The sequence below is a fragment of the Astatotilapia calliptera genome, chromosome 11, assembly GCF_964374335.1.
Source record: "Astatotilapia calliptera chromosome 11, fAstCal68.1, whole genome shotgun sequence".
Taxonomy (NCBI): Eukaryota; Metazoa; Chordata; class Actinopteri; order Cichliformes; family Cichlidae; genus Astatotilapia; species Astatotilapia calliptera.
Window position 1 is genome coordinate 37,480,182 of NC_137432.1, and position 18,031 is coordinate 37,498,212.

Sequence of the window (18,031 nt, forward strand, 5' to 3'; positions counted from 1 at the left end):
CTTCTGATATGTGTTTCCTTCAGGTGATGATCACTAAATGATTGCTCTCTTCAGATACTTTGTTACAGTTAAACACAATCAGATTTTCTCTGACCTGACTGATCGCTCTCTTCACATCTGTCAGACATTCAGTCCCCTACAGATGTGAGACTGTAACTTCTCATCCTGCTTGGTTTCATTGTAATTTATGAAATAGTTACGAGTTCCAACTCTTTTTAAAACGTGGACACCGATGTTACAGACATGAATTTACTTTACTTACTTTAGTGAAGAGCAGGTTTACACAGCCTACTTGTACTTTGTTGAAGTATTTGTGCTACTTTTGACTTTTACTCTGCTAATTTGAATCCAAATGTCATACTTTGTCATTTATTTTGCTGATCTTCAAGTCACAACACATCACAATCGCCTGCCAGTTTGTTACTCATGTAAATCATCTGTGACTCACATGTTACAAGCAACTCAAGCCAAGTTTAAACCCAGCAAAACAGTTTTTGTTGGCAGGTATTTCAGAAACTGTGGATCTGCTGTAATTCTCCCACAGTCGGGCCTGTCAAAACCTGAAAAAACCTGAAGGGAAGCCAGTATAGGAGAAATATGCTCTCTTTCTACTTACAACATGTGCTCAGCTCGGGTAACTAAAGCTATGCTGTCTGGTAAGGTAAGAACAGACATGGTAATGCACATGTGTTTGACAGTTTATTTCCAGCAAAACGTTCAGAACATTTTCATGCTTTCGAGCAGGTGTGACATTGTACAAGTACAGTGTCCTGGATTCGACAAGTGGCACAAAAACAAAGCAATGGAGGCCCAGTAGAGTGCAATCAGATGAAGAGTTTATTAAGAACACACGTGTGGGAAGAAGTACACAGCATCACATCTGCGGACTTCTTCTGCCACAAATACACAGAGAATGGTTTATATAACGTCAGCGTTAAACGCCCCTTCACGCGTTCTGATAACATATTTTGTATTTCTAAGAACATCATTTGCATTTTGTACAGACAATGAGCAATTTTGAGAGCTAAGGTCAGACACAGAAGTTCCTCTTTCTAACATCTTTTCCCAAATATGGCGATGATTTCAGGCCCTGGAGGTTCCCGTGGACTTTTCTTCCTTTTGACCCATCTTCTGTCACCTGTTACTAAGCAAACTCAAATGCCAAAGGCTACAACAAGAAGCTGAATACATTCAGGCCTTCACTCAAGCCTGTTTCTAGATTATATGTACTATATGTGTTTTGTAAGCGTGTATGCAGTTTTAACCTTCTGTTGCTCTAAGTCACCTACAATAGACTGCCCAAACAAAGCTTGAGACCTTCGATTGACTGAGCAGAATACACTTCTTTAATGAGCACAAAATGCCATGTGTATAAAATGGTCTTAGCTGTAGCTGTAATAAAAAGTTAATGTAAAGCCAGCAGGTTTTAATAAACATCTTAATGCAGTATCAATACTATAGATTATATCATTAATAATGCAGAATATATTGGAGCCATAAAATAATTACCTGTTCCTGTTGTGGAATTAAAGAAAGTTTAATCCACAGATCATGTAATGATAGTGAAGACAGCTAGAAGAACATCAGTCAATAAAATTCATCAACATGAGAATAAATCAAACCGAAACCTTGTCAGGCTACATTCAGCACAAGTGGGGACAAAGAACAAGGGGACAAGCTCTATTTTAAGATTAAGGGATGAATTCATTCAGCCTATGAACGTCAGCCAATAAGAATTAGGAAACGTTTAGACCGTGTCACAGTCTTCCTCCCCAGAGTATCCAGGAGGCTCCGTTGGACCCACTCTGTGGAAAATCTTCCCATCAGGCTGCGTCTTCCACGTCAGCTTCACCTCCTCCGTGATCCCTTCCTCGCCCAGCTTCACCTTCAGCTGAAACACAGTTTTCATATATCAACAGAAGCTCCTCACTGACTGGTCGAGGTGAATGAAGTTTTTATCGCTATAAAGTGCGACTGATTCACGATGACAGGTCTGGCTGCAGTTCTTTGATGTCCACCACATGCTCCTTGATAATTTACAAAAATAAAGTTAAAAAGTAAGATTTTGTTTATATAACACCTCCCATGATAAATATCACAACCGGCAGCAATAAAGGCTCCAAAAGAAAACCTGGCGGTACACCGCAGGAAGGAGAAGGACCTGCGCACAGAGCCAAACATCATTCAGGCAGAGAAGCGCTCCAGAACAGACCCTGATCTCAGCCTTTCAAGGATAACACGATGGTCAGCAGTATCAAATTCTAAAATGAGGGCAATATGAAAGTGTGCAATGTTGAGATTGATCTGTAACTGCAAAGAAAAGAAGGGTCAAGGACTTTATCAGGGTCCAGTGAAAATATTCATAGCGAGCACACGGAGAATAAATGGAAAAAATAATAAGTTTAGACTCAGAGATATCAAAACTACGGAAGCCCGTCTCTGCCACTACAAAAAAACAGTATCAATAACTTGAAATTTTGAGTGATTAACTTTAAATTTCGACTTACTTCAAAACTTTGAGTTAATAAATCGAAATTTTCGAGTTAGCGCTGCCGATCAGTAATCTACGTGAATGACGTCATTTCCTTGTCAGCCGGAAGCTGAAGCCCTCAGCTGCAGCCAGTCATGAATGCAAACATTGCTGATCATTTTCACCGTGGCTTCACAAATGATGAAATCCCTATGCTATTAGCTGAATCACATGGCGTTACTATCAGCAAACTCTCGAATGCGCTAATTTGTTGCGATCCGGTTTTGAGTGATTACTGATTGGCAGCGCTAACTCAAAATTTTGAGAAAAGTAAGTCAAAATTTCAAGTTACTGTTCTAGAAATTTCGAGTTAAGGATTGTTTTTAGTGGCAGAAACGGGCTTCCATTCCCTTTTTCCAGGTCTCAGCAGCTTCTTAGTCGGCTGTATTGTGAGATACTTTTAAATTTACCCGGTAACTAAGGCAAGCAGCATGGTGGTGCAGCGCTTGCAGTTTCACTTTGCAGCATAAGATCGTGGGTTTGAATCCATGGACTGGTCTTCGTGTGCTCTCTGGAGCTCCATTCATTTGATATTTTATTTTTTTAATTGGATTATAGTTGCAGGAATGCGACTTCCTGTACCTGCATTTATTATTACAGTTATTATAGCTGTGCGCTCACTGAGTCAGGGCATCGCGTGTCCTCTGACCTGCTGCAGGATGGATTCTTGCACTGTCGGGTCGTTCAGGTCTGCAGATCCCACCCTCAGCTGAACCTTCACGTTGTACTTCACGTTGTGCGTCACGTTGTATGTCATGTTCTTCTCTGCGGGCTTGACATCTGCAGTGAAATAAGAAGTCACCAGACCAGGAAGATCATACTCTGAGGAAGCAGTGATGAAGGACCCACCTTGGTAACAGAGGAACTCATGATTCTTGTTACAGTCTTCACCGAACCAGAAAGCTGATGACGTTTCCATCAAGGCACAGTCCTTACCATCCTTAGGCTCTCCAGATTTCCAGTTTGTGTACGTGGCATTGCTTCCATCTAACCACCCCCACGATGTTTTGTACAAACCAATCCAAGCAGTTTGGGTGTTTATAATGTTTGACAGCATCAGAGCAGTGATCTTGATGTTGTCCTGCTCTGTGTTGATGCTTATCAGGTCTGTGTACTTCTCCCTGCAGTAAGACTGAGCAGCAGACCAATTCATTGGTGTCTGAACCAGGATTTGATCATGTGTTGCACCTGAACAAGGAAAAAATAGACAGATTCACACCAGTGACTGTTCTTTAGAGACAGTCTGATGCTTATGTTCTTTTCTGTTTGCAGTACTTTCACTTGTGATGTTTTTAAGTGCAGCATCTTGCATGAGTATAGACTTTGTTTGATGCTGATGTTGGTGAATTTAAAAATAACTCACCACTGTAACAGATGAAATGATTCTGAACTGTACAATCTCTGGTAGACCAGAACCCAGACTGAGATATTATGACACACTGTCCCGTCCCTGGCTCATTCCCGGCCCATTTCCTGAACCAGGATGACTGAACCTGGCCTGTTTGAGACCATTTCCACATGTTCCTGAAGAGTCCGATCCAAATGTGTCCTCCTGATGCTGCCTGCTGGGCTTCCGAGTTATTGGCCGGTCCCTGGATGTTAGCGAGGTCGGTGTACGTCTGTCTGCACTTTTGGAAAGCTTCATACCAGTTCAGTGATTGACTGACGTAGTGGAACTGAACAGGCTGAAGATCACAGACCACCACACAACCTGAGCGACGACACGGGAAACAGTCAAAAGATTCTCTGTAGATTAAAAAATCAAAACGGTGCTCGAACCCTTTAAAATGTTGTTTGTTTGTTTGTTTGTCATTATAAAGTCACATGAAATGCAAAGTTACAAACAGGACTCTCAGTCTCGACTTGAGGTGACTGTTGTGATTCGGTGCCTTCTACATGAAATATCATCTGTGCATCATTTAATCATATGGACCACCTCGAGTACCAACTCTGTGATTGAGGCCTAATGATTTGAGGACAGAATCGCTAATTTGACATTGAACTTCTCCATATAACAAAGTATTCTAGAGTGAAACTTGAGTCATGCAAGAGGACGATGGTCCCATCACAGCAGCATCTGAAAAAAGTCCCAGAAAGTTGATTCTGTTCATCTGGATGTTTTCAGCGGGAGAAACGTTTCATCATCATCAGCTGACTGCAGGTCTCCAACCTTGTAACCAGAACATTTACATAATGACTGAAACCAGCCAACTGAGGGAACAATGGGCTGGGACGTCAGCTCCCTGATCATTAATATCCAAATAGTCATGACCATTTGTTATGACCCGGCTCGAAATGACCGTAACAAGAGCGGGGTGTCCCATGACTTCCCTGTTAGGATGTTTTTGAGTTTATTATATTATTTATACTTTCTAAATGGTAAATGACCTGTATTTATACAGCGCTTTACTAGTCCCTAAGGACCCCAAAGCACTTTACACATCCAGTCACACACACATTCACACACTGGTGATGACAGCTACATTGTAACCACAGCCGCCCTGGGGCGCACTGACAGAGGCGAGGCTGCCAGACACTGGCGCCACCGGGCCCTCTGACCACCACCAGTAGGCAACGGGTGAAGTGTCTTGCCCAAGGACACAACAACCGAGACTGTCCAAGCTGGGGCTCGAACCGGCAACCTTCCGATTACAAGGCGAACTCCCAACTCTTGAGCCACGATCGCCCTGATTCTAGTCTTTGGTTTCTTTGAGTTCTGTCTTATGGTTTATGTCTGTCTTCTCTAGTTGCTCTGTCTCCAGTTCACGTCTCTGTGTATCCTTAGTTCCTATATCCCCGTGTCCAGTCAGTGTCAGTGTCTGCCCTGGTCCCACTGTAGTGCCTGCATGTGAGTCTGTGTCTTTGTTCAGTCTGTGTTATGTGTTTCCTGTTTTACTTTGAAGGTCTCTGTCTTTTCTCAGTGTGTTCAGTTTACGCTTCCTTTGTCTCGTCAGTTCTGATTTGCCCCAGCTGTGTTTCCCTCCTGTTATTCATTCCCTGATTGCTCCCTCTGTGTATTTAAGCCCTGTGTTTCTCTGTGTCCGTGTTGTGATCTACCGTTTACCAAATGGTGTGTTCTGTCTGTCCTCCGGTGTTAGTTTATTTTGATTGTTTCCAGTTATGTTATATTTGAGTGTAACATTAAAGCGGTTTTGAGTTCACATCTGTCTCTGGAGTCTGCACCTTGGGTCCTTTTCCTGTCTGCACACAGCCATCACATAACATTCCCACGCCCAAACAGACACAGCCACAGCATCGGACTTTTAACAACGGTTTATTCACAACAATGGCACTCACGGTAGTGGGAGTGTATAATTTCGGGGTGAGCTAAGGCCAACACAACAAACAAAACTCAACCTAGGCTTCGGTTCCCCTCTGACCTGTTTACGGAAAAGAAAGAAATAACACAGTCTGACCTCCCTGGTCTAAAAACACAGGAGAAAAGAAGGCTTCCCAAAATAATCGGCAGCTCACCCCTACTTGCTCCGCACTTCACACACATGCCCGACCTTTTATCTAAATAGCTATGGCTGCGGCTGCTCCGTCCGGACCTGAGGCAAGTGCACGGGAAGTCTGCCACACCCCCCCGCACCGCAGCTCTTCGGTCGCCCTTTTATAGTCCATGTCCACAGCAGGAACGAGTTACATCAGGCCGTGGCCCTGCACAGGTGAATCTGCATACACACGTTAAGAAACAGAGAACCCACCAACACACGCACGTAACACCATTGATCAATGATTAATTCTTTGATCAATAACCACGAGTACCATTCACAGAGAGTTGGAGAATGGCTGCAATCACAGCGTGTATGTCACAGCATGACAGATGCACCCTTGGGCCCCCTCCTCGACTCAGAGATGGTCTTTACACAAATGGCCTCCTTGACTGAAGAAGTCAGTTGGATGAGTGACGAAACGTTTTTCCCACTGAAGACGCGTCAAGATGAATTTCATATAATTATGTTCCTGTGAATTTGAACTTGGCAGAACAAGCTATGGGTGTGGTCCGCTTTATTTATTATCATGTCCTAGCAGCGTGTGCTTTTGAAGCCCTTGAAAGAGCAGTTTGCAACTTTACTTTTTCCCAGGGTTTAGTTGGTAGGTGACAGGAGGCAGATTCTACAGTCATGGTACAACATTGTGACTTCAACAGTTCTTTGATGGAATAATTTCACTGACCTGAGAGCAGCAGGAGGATCACTCCACGTCCAATCATGACTGAGAGCTGAAAGACCGTGAAGATGTCGTCATTAATATCATTTGCAGCAGATCACGAAAGCAGCAGCATCAGAGCAGACTCAGACTCCAAAATATAATTACACAGAGCTCTACTTAAAATATATTACTTTTTATTAAAATGTTTACTTAGCCCATGTAGGAGGTACATTTTTAGACAAGTTACTACAGTCAGCGCAGTCAGCAGCCTCACCTGAGATGCAAAGTAATGTAACTGCAGGTTCAGAGTAAACTGCACAGACGTCAGTATCACAAAAAGAAGGATGGATACAAAAAAACCTTTCTTTTCATCATTAGCACAAAGTTTTCAAACATCCACAGAGCTCAGACAGGAACAGAAACGTGATGTAAGTGGGCAATATTCTTATCAGGGACATGTTGTGCACGGGCACAGTGAGGAGTGGACCCAAATGCAGACAAATTAAACGTGAAGACAGAACTGGATACTAACGAAATGCGAGCCGTTTAATAAGGCTGATGAAACAAAACAAAGGGGCAAAGGTGAAACAACATGAAACTAAACAATAATCTAAGCTGGCAGAGCTAAGGTAAAGCAAACGGACATGAAAACCTGGACACGAGGAACGTGGAACACAGACAGATATGTAGTGATGGGACGTTCTGTATCGAGGCTTCGAAGCGTGTGTCGAGTAATTGAGGGGGCGTTTCCGCGAAGCGCGTATCGAGGCTTGCTTCATTTATGGGAGGAGCTGAAAATGATGACGTCCGAAGCCTCGCTGCCCGGCTGTACCACGTGACTGGTTCAGGAAGCGGTTCGAACTTTGCCGCGAGCTATGACAGCGATATAAAGCCCTCAGACTTCATTCAAAAATGTGGGTGTTTGATGGAGAGTTGCGGTTAGAGAGAGTTAGAGACAGTTTAGAAAAAAAAGAAATCGCCTACGACCTGCCACAGTGGAGAAACTGTTGTTTTTAAATAAAAACCAATGATGTGTCCCCTAAACACTAATCACTGTCCTTGCCTCAATGTTACAAAAGCACAACCACTGTCCACACCTCACAGTATATGATCATTTCCATTTCAAGCATTTCCAAATAATCATTTCCCATACTGCCACTATAAATATACACAGTATACTGCCATCACTACAATATAGATGTTTTACACACTCCTTTTGTTGTTGACATTTACAGGCTGTGTGCAAAATGCCACACTCTTCAAATTCATGCCAGCTATTATTTTTACGTCCAGTAGGTGTCCTGCTAGAGCAAATGAAGCTTCATGAAGCTTCGCGTTAGGGTGAACCAATTGGATGAAAAGCTTCAGTGCTTCATGGGGCTTCATCTGCCCATCACTACAGATATGGGAAGATTAACAGGCAATCCGACAAAGACTGAATGACAGCTAAACCAAAGGAAAGGAAACACACGGGGAGCACAGCTGGGACGAATGAACATAACGGCAAGACAGGAGGAAGCGAGCTGAACACGCTGAACATGGGATACGAGACTGTCAAAATAAAACAGGAAGTGCAGAGAAGCAGACCCGAGACACACAGGCTTGACATAACCTCAGGGAAATAGAAACGGGAGATCGAGCACGGACATAACTTTAGCTGCGTTCACTCTGCAGGTCTTGATGCTCAATTCCGATTTTTTGATCAAATCCGATTTTTTTTGTCTGCTCGTTCACACTACAAATAAAATGTGACAGCAAACGCGCTCCAGTGTGAACGCTCAAAGCGGCCGCATGCGCAAAAGAAGACGTCACACACAACGCGCTCTGTTTAGACCCAGAGCAAACCGTATTGTTTGACTGCTGGCCCTTAATATAAAGACTTCGGACTTCACGTTTCCCAATTTTTGCTTTAAGTTATTTTGTTATTTACATAATAATGTAAATAACCTAATAATGATCCTTATTGCTGTTTTAGAGGAGCGCTGCTTCAAAGGATAGCTTATACAGTACAAAGAAAATGTTCACGTTTCTCCAACGTTGTCTTCACTGGATGGACAGGAAGCGTTCGCGATGTCTTCTCTGGAGCTGATAATTGGCGTCTGTCTTGTGTCGGTGACATAAAAGACGGATTTAATGCGACATGACCATCAAACAGCAGTCGCTTTCTTTCTTTCTTTCTTTCTTTCTTTCTTTCTTTCTTTCTTTCTTTCTTTCTTTCTTTCTTTCTTTCTTTCTTTCTTTTTTTCGCCTGTCCCATTTGGTTCTTTAGCCGTCAGAATTGTTGTCTGAAGACCAACAAGGAGACCCAATGGATTTATTTTGCCAAATGGATCATCGTGGCATTGCCGTATTGGTCCATTTGATCGACCTTTGTTTTTATTATTTATTATATTTTATTTTCAGATGTTACAGACGGGACAGACATGAGTGAGGGATAGGAAAGGGAGAGAGAAAGAGGAAGGAAAAGAAAAACAGAAGGGGAGAGGGACAGCAAGAAAGGGGGGGAGAAAAAAAATCTCCTGGATCACCTGTTGAGAGAAGAAGAATAGAAAACAAGCAAAAAAAACCCAAAACCAAAGCAACATACTAAACACAACACCATCGCATTAATCTAGCTAAGTGTAAACAGCAGTAAATACTAAATATTGAATGTTGTTGTGCAGCACGCAGGACAGACAGCGCACAATGTGCTTTGAAGTAGCAGCCAAGAAAGGTGTAATTTAAGTCTACGAGCAGTGAACACCCGTGTGCACACCTGTGTGGATCAGCGCGCTTGTATTCAAATGGTTTCCACATGTAATGGTCTGCAAGAGGATGTAGCGAGCCATAGCCCCGTCCCCCAGGGCATGAAGCAGGCATGGAGGAGATCCAGGCCCCAGACATCCAGAGGCCTCAGAGTGCGAGAGCCCAAGGAGGACCACCGGAAGGGCATCCGTGCCACCCTCATGGGAAGGGCTGAGGTTCCTCAGACGAGGCGTCACCCAGTAGCCACCGAGCAGAAGCTAGAGGGGGCTGCACCGGCGTGCCCGCCGGCTCTGCCGGCAGCCAGCTGTGCCAGAGTGAATTGAGCCGCAGGCCCAGAGGCCGGAGGCCCGAGGGCCCCCCGCACCCCGGAGGAGGCCTGACCGAGCAACAGGCGCCAGGCCCCGCCAGGTAGCCACCGGGAGTGAGCCGGTACATACCTGAGTGCCCAGCCCCGGACACCAAGAACCACCAATGCACCGACCCCTGAGGGCATCAGTCACCGGCAGGGAGTGTGGTGAGGGGAGACAGGCCTTGGAGGGCCTGGGAGTTCCCAGAGAGGTGGAGTCTAAGACCCGACCTGACATATAGACACAGACACAAACATGCATTCCCACCCTCATGCACACATATACAAACACTCAGCACTCACCCAACGTAAGGATTGACATAAATGGACATGTACACACAATCACACTCCCCAAACATACTCTATACCCCGGGTCCAGGTACCCTCACCCCCAGAGGGGGAAACAGAACCCAGACCAAAGAGATGTTACCCTTCCCCCCGGGGTGGAGGCAAGCAGACTGTCCCAGGCTCCGCAGCAGCAGGGAGGCCAATCGGACAGCCAACATCTCCTCCCAGCCCCCCCGCCCCGATGGCTAGCAGAGAACGGGGGTGTGTGAAGACCACACACCTCCCTCCTCCCGCTCATGTGTAGTGTTGCTGCGTGTTGTTCTCAAGTGCATTTAAAACAAGGGAGAGCATGGTGCTGCTGCCAGAGAGCAGCAGGTGTCAGCACGGCCCCTCCCGAGAACCCTCAATGTCTACATGGATTTCAAATTGAGAGGTGGGCACCGGCGCCAGAGGTAGGTTTGAGTACACCAACCGTCCACTGGACGCCGTTAACGTGCCCCGCTTTCTAAAACATCGGATATGTATTCAGGACCACATACGAAAGTGACCCAGATCGGATTTGAAAATATCGGATTTGTGCCGTTCACACTGTCATACCATGATCCGATATGGGTCGCAGAGGGTCAGAAAAATCGGATTTGATGCGCTTTCGCCTGCAATGTGAACGTAGCCTAAGAAACAAATACAGAGAACATGACAGCAGGGAGACACACATGACAGACAGAAGGACACGACGGGAGACGTGTAGCCAAGATGAGACGAGACCCAGAGGGAGACAAAGACAACACTGAGACACACAAAGGGAGACTTAAACACAGGGGACATGACAAAGTGGGGAAGAAGACACACACATAAACAGAGACACACAGAGAGGGACACAAAGGACAAAGACACAAGCGGAGCCTAATAACAGAGAACTGGTCATAAGTAAGCTGAGAGACGTAGTAAGAGTGAAGTCAGAAATAACCAGTTAAACAAAAATAATCATAATAATACACAACAGAAAAGTCAATGACGCTCTGCCAGATTAGCTACATGATAAAACAATAATAAACATGCAAAGGTATCATCTCTGTCCAGTGAGCTTCTGTTGAGGTTTGTTCATGAGAGCAATGACGTACCTGAGACGAGGAGCTGCAGGCGGGCTGATGGACTGACCGCTCAAAATTCTCCATCTGATATAAATCTGATGTTTCTGCCTCCTCCCACATCAACATGAAGTATGTAAAACCAGATGAAGTGTGAGTAATCGTTCATTAGAGTCCATTTGTTTAGAAGATGACATATTCAAACTTGCTGCAGATGCAAACGGGTTGTTAATTACAGCTAAATGAGGTCATAAGTGTCCATCCGTGAAACAAAGACGGAGCTCGTGCACAACAAGCAGGATGTCGAGGGGTTTCCCTCAGTTTCCCTCAGTTTTCCTTCAGTTTTAAGTCTCAGACTTGTCCCTTTACCAAACCTTTATCCAAACGTCACATTTTCCGTGTTTCTTCTGCATTGTTTGTCTTTAAAGACGGACACGCTTGAAACATTGGTGTCTTCATTTGAATTGGAAGCAGCATTTTGTGTGTTTGCCTTTTGTGTTTGCATAGATGTTAGAGACTTTCTGGCTGACAACTTCAGGGTTATTTGAGTAATGTTGTAATTAAGATAATTCCCTTGAAGGCTTTACGCATCATCTAAACAAATCTGTGATGAGCAGGATGGAGACACAACCTGAGACATTTAAATCCTAGTCATAAAAACATCCTAATGGCTCACTCACTTCATTCATTGATGTTGGAGCAGTCATTTGTTTTCCAACATTTTAGTGTTGCTGCATCTCCTCGTGTTGTATTCGAAAACTGCAGATATAAAATTTTCATTCATCATTTGCTTTGCATGCGTTTTATGCAAACATGGTTTTCTGTGTAAAAAGCAAAGTTTCACTCCAACGATGAAATCAACCTGACATTTTACTGAATGAAAAAGAAGAAGAAGTGACATCAGAAATATTTGCTCATGTTGAATTTGATACCTGCAACACGTTACGTCCAAAATAAATCAATAAATACAAATAAAAGTTTCCCGAAGTCTGATGACATGTCGCCCGTCCTCAGGCCTGATGGATTGATCCATGTAATACACTACTGTGTGTGTGTGTGTGTGTGTGTGTGTGTGTGTGTGTGTGTGTGTGTGTGTGTGCGTGTGTGTGTGTGTGTGTGTGCGTGTGTGTGTGTGTGTGTGTGTGTGTGTGTGTGTGTGTGTCATGGATTGATTTGTGTCCACTTCAGTGCTGTGACTGACTTTGTGTGACATCAAAGTAAAATGATAAATGCACGAAAGAGTCAAAAGAGTTCAGACTAAACATGTAAACACAGAAAAACAAAAACAGACTTCCATCTCTCCGGTTTCTCATTTAAAGGCCTGGAGACCAAATATAAACATTTTATGGGAATAACATTTTTCTTCTGATTGTTTTTTAATCATGTGTTTTGTTAAAGTTTGGGACGCTCCAGCATCACGTTTGTGTTCGCAGCGCCGTGATAGCGGTCCTTAAATGATCAGGCAGCATGCTGGCATTTTGTGGACAAAAAGCTTCCCTACAAGAAAAAGGAAAGAAAAGAGACACATTACAATCAATAAATTGATCAAACAGGAGAAGCGTTGCTCTTCTGAGGCTGTAAAATTGCTGCGTGACGGATGAGTGAAACGCTCTCACAGCCTCTTCTCAGCAGCTTTGTCTCATAAAGGAGGAAAAAAAACTACTAACAATGCTAACAATTTGTTTTTGATGCACTGATGCAGCTGAAAGAAGCTTAGTTTATTACATCTATATTGGTTCTGGAGTCTGACATGACCGTGACTTATAATCCTGCAGCTTCTACTTTGAGATGAGAGACGAGACTATTGTTCATCTCACAGACTGCATCCATAGGATCTCCTTAATTTTTGGAAGAGGTGAAATAGTTACGGCCTGGGGCGATGCTGTCTCCGTGTGTTCACATCTGGTTTGGAGAGAAGTCACGACAGGGCGCAGTAACCCCAGTATTTCAGGAAAACAGAGTATAAAGTTTACGCCTGTTTTGACGACTGTCAGTAAGGTTGTAGCAGAAACCTTGATTTGTGGTGACAGTCGAGCCGACCGCAGAGATTAGCGTGGCGGACAGACAAACTGAGTGTGACGCATGTTTGGGTAAACTGTTTCATCTTTCTGGTGACTGGAAGATAAACTTATCGCTCATCAGAGCGGGGATAGCGCAGGTCAGTAGGTGGAGTGGTTACCTCATGATCGGAAGGTCGGGGTTCGACTCCACTGAACGGCTACCCTGAGGTACCCCTGAGCAAGGTGCCGTCCCTACACGCTGCTCCCCGGGCGCTGCATTGGTGGCTGCCCACTGCTTCACTGGGTGAATGGGCTCAATGCAGAGGAGTCATATCCCTATGGGAGACTAACACACACACAGTGGGTCAGAGCCCTGACTGTGCCCCTCAAGTAGCTCCACTCACTCGACCTCCACGGCACTGTGCACCGTGCTTCCTGATGGTCTAAGTAGAACCTGTCTGGTGTGATCAGTGAACGACCCAAAGGTCATGTGCTCTCCTGTGTCGGGCTGAATGAAAGGCTCCATATTGGTCTCAGTGTTCAGATAAACTCAAACGGACGAGTAGGGATGGGTACCAGTATCCGGTGCCATGATCTGTCATAAACGGTAGTAACCAGACCGAAAAGCAGCGCACATTTCGGTGCTTTATTTCGGTGCTTTTTTTTCCTGAGCTGTGATACACTTTAGATTCTAGCCAATCGTTTTATGTTTCCGAGGATAGTAGGCGGGGCCAGGTACGTACGTTCTTTTAGAGCAGAGCTACAGATTAAAAATGCCCAAAGCGAAGCGGTCAAAGTCTGGCTGTACTTCACAGCAAAAGATGCAAACTCAGCAGCAACAAGTGCTTTAAGCTGATACTGTGATACTGTCAAAGGAGCTAACACCTCGAATCCGATGAAACACCTGGCGACGCATAGCGGTTTTTAAAAAAGTCGAGAAATGCGTCGTATTTGATAGCTTGCTGCGAGACCTCACACCGAGCACATCTACTGCGGGTGTGGTGCCTGTTATCGGACCCGGAGTTAGCAACATCCCCCAAAAACCCGAAGAGGAGAGTCCTGGCCCCTAGCCCTGCCAGTGTAGCAGAAATGATGAGGATGATGATGCAGCAGCAGCCGTTCTTCTCTGCGTGAGTATCTTAATGTTGTTCGTGTGTAATTTACGTTGAGTAGGCTAACCACGTTATTACATTAATGCATGTAAGGTGAACTAGCAAACATCATCATAGCTACATGCGGCTGTCTTCTTGTTTGATGGCAGATACTCCCTTCACCCTGGACAAAAAGGCTAAAATGACCAAAGAAAAAGTGGAAAACAGTTAAACATGAGAGGTTTTTGGACAAAGTTTGTGTTTTTTCCATTGTTTAAGCTTCCAGCCAAGAGTGATACCATATATGCCACATAGCTGCAGAAAAGGCTAACATTGTTATCTTTTTACAAAAAACAGCTGAACATGAGAGGTTTTTGGACAAAGTTTGTGTTCTCCATTCTTTAAGCACCAGTTCGAGCACCGTTTAAGCACCGGCACCGTTTCAAAAGTACCGGTTTGGCACCGGTATCGGATAAAACCTAAACGATACCCATTCCTACGGACGAGTCATGTTTCACATGTGTGACCATGACAGAGACGTTGTCTCTATTCTGTGTTTGCAGGCCCTTGGGCTCAAATATATGCAGGCTGCTGCCACACTGTTTGACACCTTTGATAAGGAAAAATAAACCAGTTTATTTCCAGTGCAATACTTCAGTTACCAGTCAAGTCAAACAGTGATGAGCAGTGCATGATCACATCCCCAGTTCATATACTTCAACAATCACCTTAGGTCAAAGCATTACTGTCGCACATACCTGTAGACACAAAATGCTGCGACTGTATATGATGCGAACATAAAGAAGCACGAGCACAAATATTCTTGGCACGCTGTTTGTCTGCTGTGTCAGATACCAGGATCCATGTAGATGTGCTGTACTGTGATTAGAATATTTACCCATGTTTCTCGCTTTATTTACAAACACAAAACTGTCTGATTGAGTTTATTTAGATCAACATTCACAAATGGGAGAACTTTATGAGAGCTGCTGTAATCAGCTGTGCGACAGCATTATTTACTCTCGCTGCTAAAGGAGGGAATAAAGGAAGCATCCAAGCTCCTTTCCTAAGCTCTCATCATGACCGCCATGCAGCTGCTTCGGGGTCACTTCACACAGGAGGAAACCTTCATGAGCAACAGAGGTTTTGATTGGACGATCCGTTTTAAACCGTTTGATTTTTGGATTTTTCCTGTGTTTCTCAGATCTCTCTTTAATGGTTCCCAGTAAACTTATGCTCACCTAAATGTTTTTCCTGAATATACAGGCCTCAACACATCTTCGTGACTTCGTGTTGTCCTATCAGAGCACTTCGCTCTCAGACGGCAGACTTATTTGTGGCTCTTTGAGGTTCAGAATGAGAGAGTTGGGCTGAGCTATCAGCTCTCCTGTGGAACCGCGTGCTGTTTGGCCTTTAAACTTTCCTTCTTTTGACTGTGACCCTGAGTCATCTTTTAATTATTATGCTGCAGGTTCAGGTTGCTGGAGCACTGAGCGCTGCTCCCTCACGCTCCTCTGCTTCACTTCCTGAACTGTTTGTTTCTCTGCCGCAGCGTCTTTATTTGCCTCTCTGGGAGGAGTGTTGCTGTGAGCTGTCACCTCGTAATCTTCTTGTTCCTCTTTTGTAACCAGGAGTAGTTGGGTTAAGACAAGTATACCCAAACAGTTTGAACATAGCAGCACTGCATCAATACTTAAGCAATACTGCAATATTTTCACTGATCCATTTAAATGGAAAGTCTACCTCATTAGTCTCTTGTCTCTGTGAGTCTCGGTTTTAAATCCCTCGACTGTCACATTTGGCTCAATGCAATGTTTCCAGTTTTAAGCAGTTAATAAAAGCTCCCATCGGTGGAACAGCTGCAAGGTCCCGTTAGTGATCTGATGTTTTCCTGAACAGTGAAGACTGGTGTGTTCAAATGTGAGGCCTGTTTGCTTCATCATTTATTATTAATTTTGCTGTTTTAAATGACAATATTAGAGAACTGTCACGGCGGGGTGCGCCGGTGTGAGGAAAGAGGTAGACCCAGATGCAGACACGGTGGAGACAAAACGTAGTTTCAGAAATAAAGCGAGCCTTTATTGGCTGATTGCAGAAGAAAAAACAAGGAACTAGAGAAACTAAGGAGGCTATGAACACTGTTAACAAAAAGGCTGTAACACTCAGTGAAAAACTATGACAAGAACACTGAGTAAACTAGAAACACAGAGAAACAATGGAGTAAACCTATGAAAGCTGTGGTGAGGTTAACAGACGCTCTGACACTGACTGAGTGGAACACACAGACTAAATACACATAAGGAATGACCAAAGGAAGTAGAATCACATGGGGAAAACAGCTGACAGCAATTAATACAATGACAGGACAAACTAAACATAATAAACACAAAACTCTTTCAAAATAAAACAGGAAACATAAGGAGATCCAGACATGACTTGAACTTGACAAACAAAGAAAACTTAGAGATGAAACATGGCAGAATGTAACCAGATAAACCGAAATGAAACGAGACTAAAAAGAAGAACAAAACACCAAGAAACTCAGAATACTGGGTCACATGACCCAGGAACATGACAAGAACACGGAAAAAACAATATTGTAGTTCCAATTTGGCACAAAGTTGAATTTCACACTACTGTAAAATAAATAAAATAAGTCACATAGATTCATCTTTTTAAAAAAGAAGAATCCTCAACATGAAATTCTGACTCACAGAAAAATTTATTTTCATTCAACTTTCACGGCTGATTGAGTAAATACGACAAGTCACACCACAAACACAAAAATATCAGCAGCGTCTAATCTGAACAGAACAAAATTCTTTCTCGATGGCACTAAGTATAATATTACAGGCTTACAAGTAAAATACTGTCCGAATAAGACATAAAGGATTTTTCCTTTCATAATTAAATTATCACAAAGCAAAATTAAAACCTCAAAGTGCTCAGAGCGCAACAGAAAACTACAAGTTACTAAATGTTTTTTATTACTAAAATGTTGTTATGTTTACACTTTTTCCGACTGTTATTACAGGTTTTAGTGCGACATAGAGGATGACATCATCTGATTCCCGAGCTTCTGCTTGAGCTTATGCAAAAAAAGATGCGAAACAAAAACTTGGTAACTTACCCGACACAAAGATGCCGACGCTCTGTTCAGCATCAAAACTCTCCATCTGATATAAATCTGATCGTTCCTCCTCCCACGCCTATCAGAAGGTCCTCGTGTAACGTCCATTTGATGCTCGCAGTCATTTAAAGTGAAGATGACTTATTCAAATGTTATTACAGATGCAAACAGGCTGAAGAGATAGTGCGAGATAAATGAGGTCAGGAGTGTCTTCTTCATGTGTCCCGTACCTCTTTATTAAAGTGCGTTTCAAACCAGCACATCTGCTGCATCATCTATCAGTAACTATGGAAACGTTTGGAAACGGCGGCGGCGTCCTCTGAACTGAAAGCAGCTTTTTGGGTGTTTTTACACCCAAAATCTTTTTGCCTGAGAACTTCAGTGATATTTGAATATTATTATAATTATGATAATTCTGTCACAGGAGTGTTCAGGCTCGATTCCTCCTCTGAACCAATCAGTGATGAGCAGGACGAGGATGCAGCCTGGGACAATTTACATCTCAATCCTTATTTTAATGGAAACACAAAATGCTCGTACTTTGTCTCAAACCTTCATTTTGTCGTTAAATTTAAACTGGATCAAATGATTCAAACTCCAGTCACCCGTCTCCACGTTACAGTTAACTGAAAACTGCAGGAAGCGAATATATCGACCT